The sequence below is a fragment of the Octodon degus genome, unplaced genomic scaffold (genome assembly GCF_000260255.1).
Source record: "Octodon degus isolate 3935 unplaced genomic scaffold, OctDeg1.0 scaffold00005, whole genome shotgun sequence".
NCBI lineage: Eukaryota > Metazoa > Chordata > Mammalia > Rodentia > Octodontidae > Octodon > Octodon degus.
Window position 1 is genome coordinate 2861976 of NW_004524581.1, and position 8437 is coordinate 2870412.

At 39.1% G+C, this 8437-nt stretch overlaps 1 pseudogene; it reads left to right on the forward strand.

Annotated features, from left to right (window-relative positions):
- The window catches only part of LOC101562364, a 107577-nt pseudogene extending 102226 nt beyond the window's left edge, over positions 1 to 5351 (forward strand).
- The last annotated feature ends 3086 nt before the right edge of the window (positions 5352 to 8437 follow it).

Genomic DNA, 8437 nt, shown 5'->3' on the forward strand with positions numbered 1-8437 from the left:
CAGGCGTTAGAGTTGAACCCTTTGTGTCTCTCTGGCAATATGTTCTGCTCCTGTATCAGCTGGGTGGGTCTTGCCTCTAGCCTCTTTGTAGGGAGTTCTGCTGAAGGGTTCTGTGCTGGGCCTGCGCTCTGGGTCTATTCAGGATCCCACCCGGCCCTGGGTCGTCTCACTCACCCGCCGGGCCTGCGCTCCGGGTCTGTTCAGGATCCCGCGGCCTGGGTCGTCTCCGATAAGCACATTTAATTCCATTTTTATCCTTAATTTCTCTTACACCATTTCTTCCTCCTTGACGTGTAACCTAACATATTTAGAGGCTTCAGGTGGGAAGATGGGAGCCTCTTGGGGGTGCATTTTTCTGCCTCTGATAGCCACTCTAGGGTCCCTGTTAAAAGGCTTTAATTATCTAGTTCACCTTTCTTTTAGAGTATCTCACCCACACATTTCATATTCCCAGTTGTGCAGAGTGCTAATAGCAGTTTGGGGTTGCTCAAATCCTGTGCTTTCTGAAGAAAGGCCTGCCTTCTCAATGGAGCCTTGACCTCTTCCTGGGATATAATTCACCTCAGCGAGTTTTGCTCAGCTTGAGACCTTGGCCCAAACTGCATGTGACAGATTCAGCTTACAATGCCTGACTCACAGTGCATAACCGCTTTTGCTGTGTGGGGCTGTGTGCTGAGTAGTCAAGGTCAGCTCTGTAGACATCACACACCTCAGTCATCTGCTGGCACAATCATGTGGGCTCCTGGTTGGCAACACTTTGAAAAGGTTGCACATCTTTCCTGGGAGAAGGAACTGTATCCCCATTTGACAGTAGAAGACGGATTACTTAAACTTTGCTCCATTCCTGTCCATCCTCTTCTGCTTTTGATTCTAATTTGTGTCATTCTAAACCTGAGGATTAGAGCTTCTCAGCCTTGGGGACAACTCCACCCCGACCCTGCGACCTAGAGAAAGCGTTTGCCATCTCTGCCTCATTGTAATCGTATATTACAAGGCCCATCTTGACCCTTTTCTACTTAGGAATCAGTGAGCTCTGTAAGGCTAAAGTTGTGCTGTCAGGTTCACTTCATCTCTCTCCTTTCTGAATTAAGAGTCACACTATGGGACTGTTAAAATTCTGCTCAGCCTATATGCTTTTTAGTTACTACTTTTTACTCTGACGCTTAGCTTGCCTGTTCTGTTTATAATTTGACAGCACCCTGTTTTGTACAGGGAGTGAAGGCAGAGCACTGTGTTCATTACAAACCACGACTCTTCTTTATCAAAAAATGTCCAATCAAGTACTGTGCACATGTGGCTTTCTGATGGGCTGTGTTTTCTCGATGGTAGGTTTCATCTGCTATAAGCATGCCCTTTATAGAGAATGCATTTCTGTATTCTCATCTCTTTCAATGCATAAATTCAGTAACACATTTCTGAGAGTATCAGTTCTTGCTGTGTCTTTTCAAATGATACAAATGCCAGCCCAATATACCCTACTATCACTCAACTGCCAACTTGACCCATAAAGGAACACGATCATCAGTGCTATGATCTATCTTGTAATTTGCATTTGGTGACACCTTCCCTATGCCCTCTACAATTTCAATTTTTCTGCTTCTAGTGGGAAAAAATATTTTTATCCAGTGCCATATATTTTATGCTTTTTTATTTTATTTGTATTTATTTTGTTGTATTTTATTTCAAAGAATAAAAACAAAGAAAAGCAAAAACAAATAACTGCACAAAGACAGAAACAAAGCAACATACAACACAAGTGGTTAGTATTTCAAAAAAGCAACAGAGATGGCCAGCAAAATACCTCAGCGGATTAAAGCACCTTCTTAGGCAGATGCAGGGGCTGGGGCTTCGATTCCCAGGCCTGCTGTGCTGGCCCTGCCCTCGGGACACATTGAGACAGTGATTGAGGGTGGGCATGGTGGTACATGCTTATAATCCCAGTACTTGGGAGGCTGTAAACAAGAGGATCACTACGAGTCTGATCTATGCAGTAACACCCTATAGACCTTGTAATAAAATATACAAAGAAATAGAAAATTAACAATGGTTGTTATATTACATATTGTTATAATCAAATTTGTTGCTCAGATTACCAGATATAGGAACGCAAAATTGGCCATATAATTAAACATTAACTCTTCCTTTCAATAAACCTTAACCTTTTTCTTGTCCTTTTTACTTTTTATTTTTAATTTGTTTTAAAGAGAGTATAATAATAACTGATAAGACATTAGAAATGGTACACATTTAGAAGAATAAGACATAAGGTATACCTCTCATATCTTATGTTTTATTTGTGGTAATAAGCCAACTTTCAGGGCCGGAGAGCTGGCTCAGTGGAATAAGTGCTTCCCTGGCAAGCGCAAGGGTCTGAGTTCAATCCGTGGTTCTGCCAAAAAAAAAAAAAAAAAAAAAAAAAGTCAACTTTCATGCCAGTATCTGGTGAAACACAATCAAAATTTATTTCTTATGGTACTGCAAGGAACTGCGTGAGGCCGAGACCAGCCAAGACCATGTGGCTAGTGTAAGAGCTACATGGTGTGGAAGGTATTGCACCTGTGAGCAGGTAGGTAGAGGGTGAGATGGTAATCTATAGGGGACAAAGGGAAGTGGGCTTCTTAAAATAGGGATTAAATCAAGGCAAGGGACAAAAGTCAGAAGGATCTTAGCAAACATCAGTGGTGAAAATCTGCTGAATGTTTGGTGTCTCGGTGGGCAAAATCATTGAGGTGTTTGCTGTAAATGTTTGGGTGTCTTCACATGTCTGGGTGGGTATTTTTAATTTAATTTTGTATTTTTTTTCATATTTTAAAGAAGGTCTAGAGGGTGTTCAGGGTCTCACTGCTAGGTGGGACTCATAGTGATTCTTCTGTTTACAGCCTCCCAAGTGCTGGGGTTACAGGCATGTGCCACCTCGCCCAGTCTCAACTGCCTTCTCCATGTGCCACTGGGGTGGGGCTGGCACCACAGGCCTGGGGATCTGACCCCTGGCCCCTGCACCTACATGCAGGCACTTTAATCTGCTGAGCTATTTGGCTGGCCCTTGTTTTACTTTTTAAAGAAATTAAAAATAGTGAAAACAAAAAAAGGGGGAAAGTCATTGGAAAGGATACAGAATTTCATTAATACAATAGGAATTCAGCAATGGTTGTTATAATGCATATTATTGTCTTTGAAGTTGCTGTTCAGAAAACCGGATAAGGGCATGCCAAATTGGTCAAAAAAAGTTACAAAAATTAAAAAAGAGAGAGAAAAAATTAAGCTGGGTGTCTTGGAAGATTCCATGCTCCCTGCCCCCACTTATTTCTTTTATACTGGGAATCCAACTCCCTAGCTCCTGCCTTGCTGGGAAGCCCTGGGCCCCTGAGCCATGTTCCCCAGCCTCTATTCTCTGTCTTAAATGTCTTTGGAAATCTCGTGCTTGCTGAGCTCCCCAGTGCTCAGCTAAGATCAATGCCTCTGCTGGCAGACAGGTGGGGTACTGGGAGAGTCATGTTCAAACTAAGCCTTACAGTTACACATTGAGTTTATGTGAAATATGGATCTAATATTTAGGGTCATAGGTTTTAAGAATGCTATAATTTTGGTATGCAAAAAATGAAGTTTTGTTTTTTAAATTGTTGGTTAAAACTTTTGGTACATTAATGATTCTTTATCACACAGTGAAGCTGACTAGTAAGGCAAGGGGAATACACCATCTTCTTTGCTTCTGGGGGAAAAGTTGCTGTGTATTTCTGGGGACTAGTAAAGATCACCCAAGATCTAATGTTTATTTAGTATCAGATGCAATACAAGGAGACTTATATAAATTATTCCATTTAATTCTTAAAGCAAACATATAGCATAGCAATTTATAATCATAATAGGGCTTGTGTTAATTTAGTGTTTGGCTTTAGGCTACACAGATAGTGCAGCAGGCGGAAATTCTTTTAAAATCTTTTGTATTGGTATATATTTGTGAATCATAATAAAGAGCTTCATTGTGGGGAGCTGCTATCTAAACATAGTGCATCCTCATCTGTTTTACTTCTCCTTTCCCTTCTGTTTTGCCTTTTAAATCTTCCCAAGTCCATCCAGAGTCCTACCTACATCTGTGTATTTCCCAGTGGTACATAAAGCAATTGTGCAGTTAAAATTTGTGTAATCAATAAGCATTAGGTATCAAGAAAGTTGATGTAATCTCAGTTTTTTTTTCCAGGGTGGAGCTTATTGTCATTCCATGTTCTTCTTGGTGAAGAACATCATTGAAGAAGCATATTGCATGTCCTATGTGATCTATTCTCTCTGAACCATGTCATCTGCCATGCGTTTTTCCTGAAGAATTCATTAGGCACTAAGTAATTCATAGTGTGTGTGTATCTCTGCTTTGATGTTATCTTTACTGTCTTCGCTGCCATCTACTTTCCCATGGTTATGGCTTTCGAGGACAAATTTGCTAGCTATCATAAGTGTGTTTATTAGTTTGAGTTTCAATCTCAGAAGAAAAGACACAATCAAAACTTTCTGCTTAATAAAAATGAAGTATGGGTTTTATGACTATTGATGACATATTTCATATGAGGCTTTCAATTTCAGTTTTATACTATTGTATGGCATGCTTTAATGAGGATGGTATTGTAGTATCAAATTATCCTTGGAACCATGCATATTTTAACTACAGAACAATAAAGTTTTTCCATTAAAATATTGTAAAGATGACACACTTTCTCTCATTTGTTTGAATACTTTGCCTTGGGAAAGACTGTTTTACTAAGTCACTCAAGATATTTCTGCCTCCAGTCTGCAGGAAGTTCATGAAGGATCCCATGGAGGTGTTTGTAGATGGTGAGTCCAAGCTCACGCTGCACAGCCTGCAACAGTACAACGTGAAGCTCCAGGACAGTGAAAAGAACCACAAACTCTTCAACCTCCTGGATGTAGTAGAATTTAACCAGGGAGTGATCTTTGTGAAGTTGGTGCAGCATTGCATGGCTCATGCCCAGGTCCTGGTGGAGCAGAACCTCCTGGCCATCCCCATTCACGTGGCATGGCACAGGAGGAGCACCTATCACGATACCAGAAGTTCAAGGACTTCCAGCAGTGGATCATGGTGGCCACTAATCTGTTTGGATGAGGGAAGGACATTGAACATGTCAACATTGTCTTCAACCATCATGCCCCAAGACTCAGACACTCGCCTGCACCGGGTTGCCTGTGCAGGTCGCTTTGGCACCAAAGGCCTGGCCATCACTTTCATGTCCGATGAGAATGATGCCAAAATACCTAACGATGTTCAAGACCGACTTGAAGTTAATGTGGTTGAGCTTTCAGAAAAGATCGGCATCTCCACATCCATTGAGCAGAGTCAGTAACTGCGTTCCTGGAAGGCCACCATGCCCTGCCTGCTTCTCCAGCCACAGACAAGTCTCTTTACTGTTGAAAAGCTGTAGGTTTGTGTAACAATACATTCTTGTTATGGAAAAAAAAAGAAATTTCTTCCTTATTTTCACAGAACTTGAACATAAATCCTGAGAGATGTGTGACCTAACACATGAAAATAAGGTGATATGTGGGCCATTTATAATGTATACCAAAGATGGACTGAGATGCTATAGAAAAGCCTAAATATGAGGTCATGAATTAAGATGAAATCCATTTTGTTTTTATTTTAGAAAGAGAGGAGCATGATCAGGGCCTATCAGACTTTGTCCAAGGAGGCCTGGTGTGATATTCTGTATTGACTTAAAGCAACGTCTTAAGTTTACACAACTTAAATTTACAAATGAGTACTTTTACTACCAAGTTTGTGCTGGTATGAAAAATCCTGACCTCTCAGTATCTCCTTAACTTCTAAAATAAACAAAAAAAAAATGCTTAAAAATAGAGGAGTTTAAAGAAAGCTAAAGGATAGTTCTATGAAAATTAATGTCATGCTGCTACAACCTTACCAAAAGACTTACCATTTTGAAATTAACCTCTTGTGAAAAAACATAATTTTTAAATGTTTTTATGAGCATGTTTTTAGAAGATAAATATTTGTAACTTTTGATTTTTTCCCTTCAGATGAATATATTTTTCCTGCTACTTTGGAAGCCTCAGTGATTCCAACAGTAGACAGCAAAGAATGGCTGTCAATAAAAGAACAATTTGTCTTTTCAAACTGAGCACACAAAGCCCCTGCTTTGCAGCCATTAGCTATTGATTACAGTCTGAAGGATTTTCCACTTCCCTCCATAAATCTTAAGACCACCAGTTCCTATTGTCAACAGGGCTAAATCTCACTCTGCTTTCTTTTCTGTAACACTTACTGACCCATGGAGACAAAACCTTGGTGCTGCTCTCTACAGTTTTACCTACTACACATTCAGAGAAGCTTGTGGTTTCTTAGGAAAGTGCTGGTGCAATAGGGGTTTTCAGTTGGAAATTGTGTTCTTTTTTTTAAAAAAAATAAAATTAGCTTTAAATCATGAACTCAGACATGAAGAGAGATATTTTGCTGTTTGTACTTTAAAGATGATGTGACAACTTTTGATCTACAAATGAAATCAGGCTGTTATCCTATATAACTCTACAAAGGGCTAATTGATAATCATTAATCAAAGAGTTTATAATGACAGCATAGCTAGTTTCCTGAAAGAGTTAATTTTCATAGCCTTTGGAGTTTAACAGATGGACAGTTTAACAGTTTAACAGACAAACCCTGGATACATTAAATCTCATAAATTCAAAATTGCAAACTCAGAAAATTCTTCTGACTTCAAATATTCCAGTGCATTGTTTTTAATACTTACTTCGTTATTACAGTATTATTCATTTTTTTTCCTTGAAATCAGGCTATTATCCTATATAAAAATTATGTGTGTTTCCAAGGATTGAACTCACTCCTACCACACGTTAGGCATATGCTTTATCGTTGAACTACACCTCTAGGATTTTAATTTTAATCATATTTTGTGACAGTGCCTTGCTGTGTTGTGTAGGCTTGCCTCAAGTGTATAGTCTTCTGCCTTATCTTTGCAAGTAGCTGGGATTACAGGTACATGCCACCACAAAATTTCCAGTGTTGTCCAGTGGTTCTCTAAATTCACTGAAAATAAGACCATACAAAACTTTTTGAGTTGATTCTGTAGCTCAGGAAATTTCAAATACATAGATTTTGGATGGAGTCTGAAATGTGTAATCCAAGAGAAGTAGATGCAATGTTGTATGTGTGTGTCCAATTTTCTTAGACAGTTATTGCCATCTAACGAGAAACTAGGGTTTAGACAGGTAGCTAACAGATACAAGGAAGAGGACGGTGAAAGAAGTAGGCTCAACTTGGATATTCTTGAGAGAACAATCTTATACAAAGCATACTAGAAATCTACAAGTGGCTGAGCTATATAATATAATATATATGGAGCATGTTGCCTATTTCTTGGCATTGTCAGGGGTCAAGAAATATCACCCTGGGCTGGGGAGATAGCAGTCTAAGCACCTTCCTGGCAAGTGCAAGGACCAGGGTTCAATACCCAGTACTGCATGCCATGCATGCCCCACGCTGAGCTGGCCACTGAGACCAGGCATGGTGGCACACACCTATAATCCCAAGGCTGGGGAGGCTGAGACAGGAGGATCAGTAGGAATCTAAGCTGCATAATGAGACCCTGTACTAAATCAATCAGTCAATGTTGAAAGAAAGAAAGAAAGAAAGAAAGAAAGAAGAAAGAAAGAAAGAAAGAAAGAAAGAAAGAAAGAAAGAAAACCCTGAATGCAACACCTTGACACTTGAGAAAACTGGAGAAAGAGGAAGTTCTTTTTTACTTTCCATTTTCTTGCTTTTGAATGAGCAGCTTTCAAGGTTAGAAGCAGCAGGTTAGAAGACCTTATTTCCGAAAACACTTGGTCACAGAAAAGAATCTAAACAATAATGCCGTCTGTGATTTCCCTGCTTATTATCTTTAGATCAGTTTTTGGTCTAGTTTGTTCCACAGCTATCTACATCTCCATCAAAGCCAGCGTACAGCATACATGGGTTTGCCCATACATTGTATTTTTATTACTTTATGAAGGCTTTTCTATCAGAATAGAATGAAATAATTTTCTGTGCTTTTTCTGTCTTGTAAGGTTTGCTTTCATATGACTATTAAAATTCTAAGAATATGAAAGAAAATCTTTCTTTTGGGCATACAACACACACGATGTTTTATATTATATTGCAATGATGCTTTTGAGTTCTTATCATGATTTTTGCAATTTTATTCTTGATCATATGTTATTTGTGACTTTCAAGTTTGACATTGAAGTAAGCTTAATAGATGATAAGAGAAAATATCCCAGAAACATGCTTTTAAAAATATTCCACATCATATAAATGCTTTAGACTCTATTGATGGCAATTAAACTGTCTTCAACATCTTTATCATGGGCTGTAAATTCTGTGGGAAGAATCTTCAAATAGGACCTCAAAAATATTTCA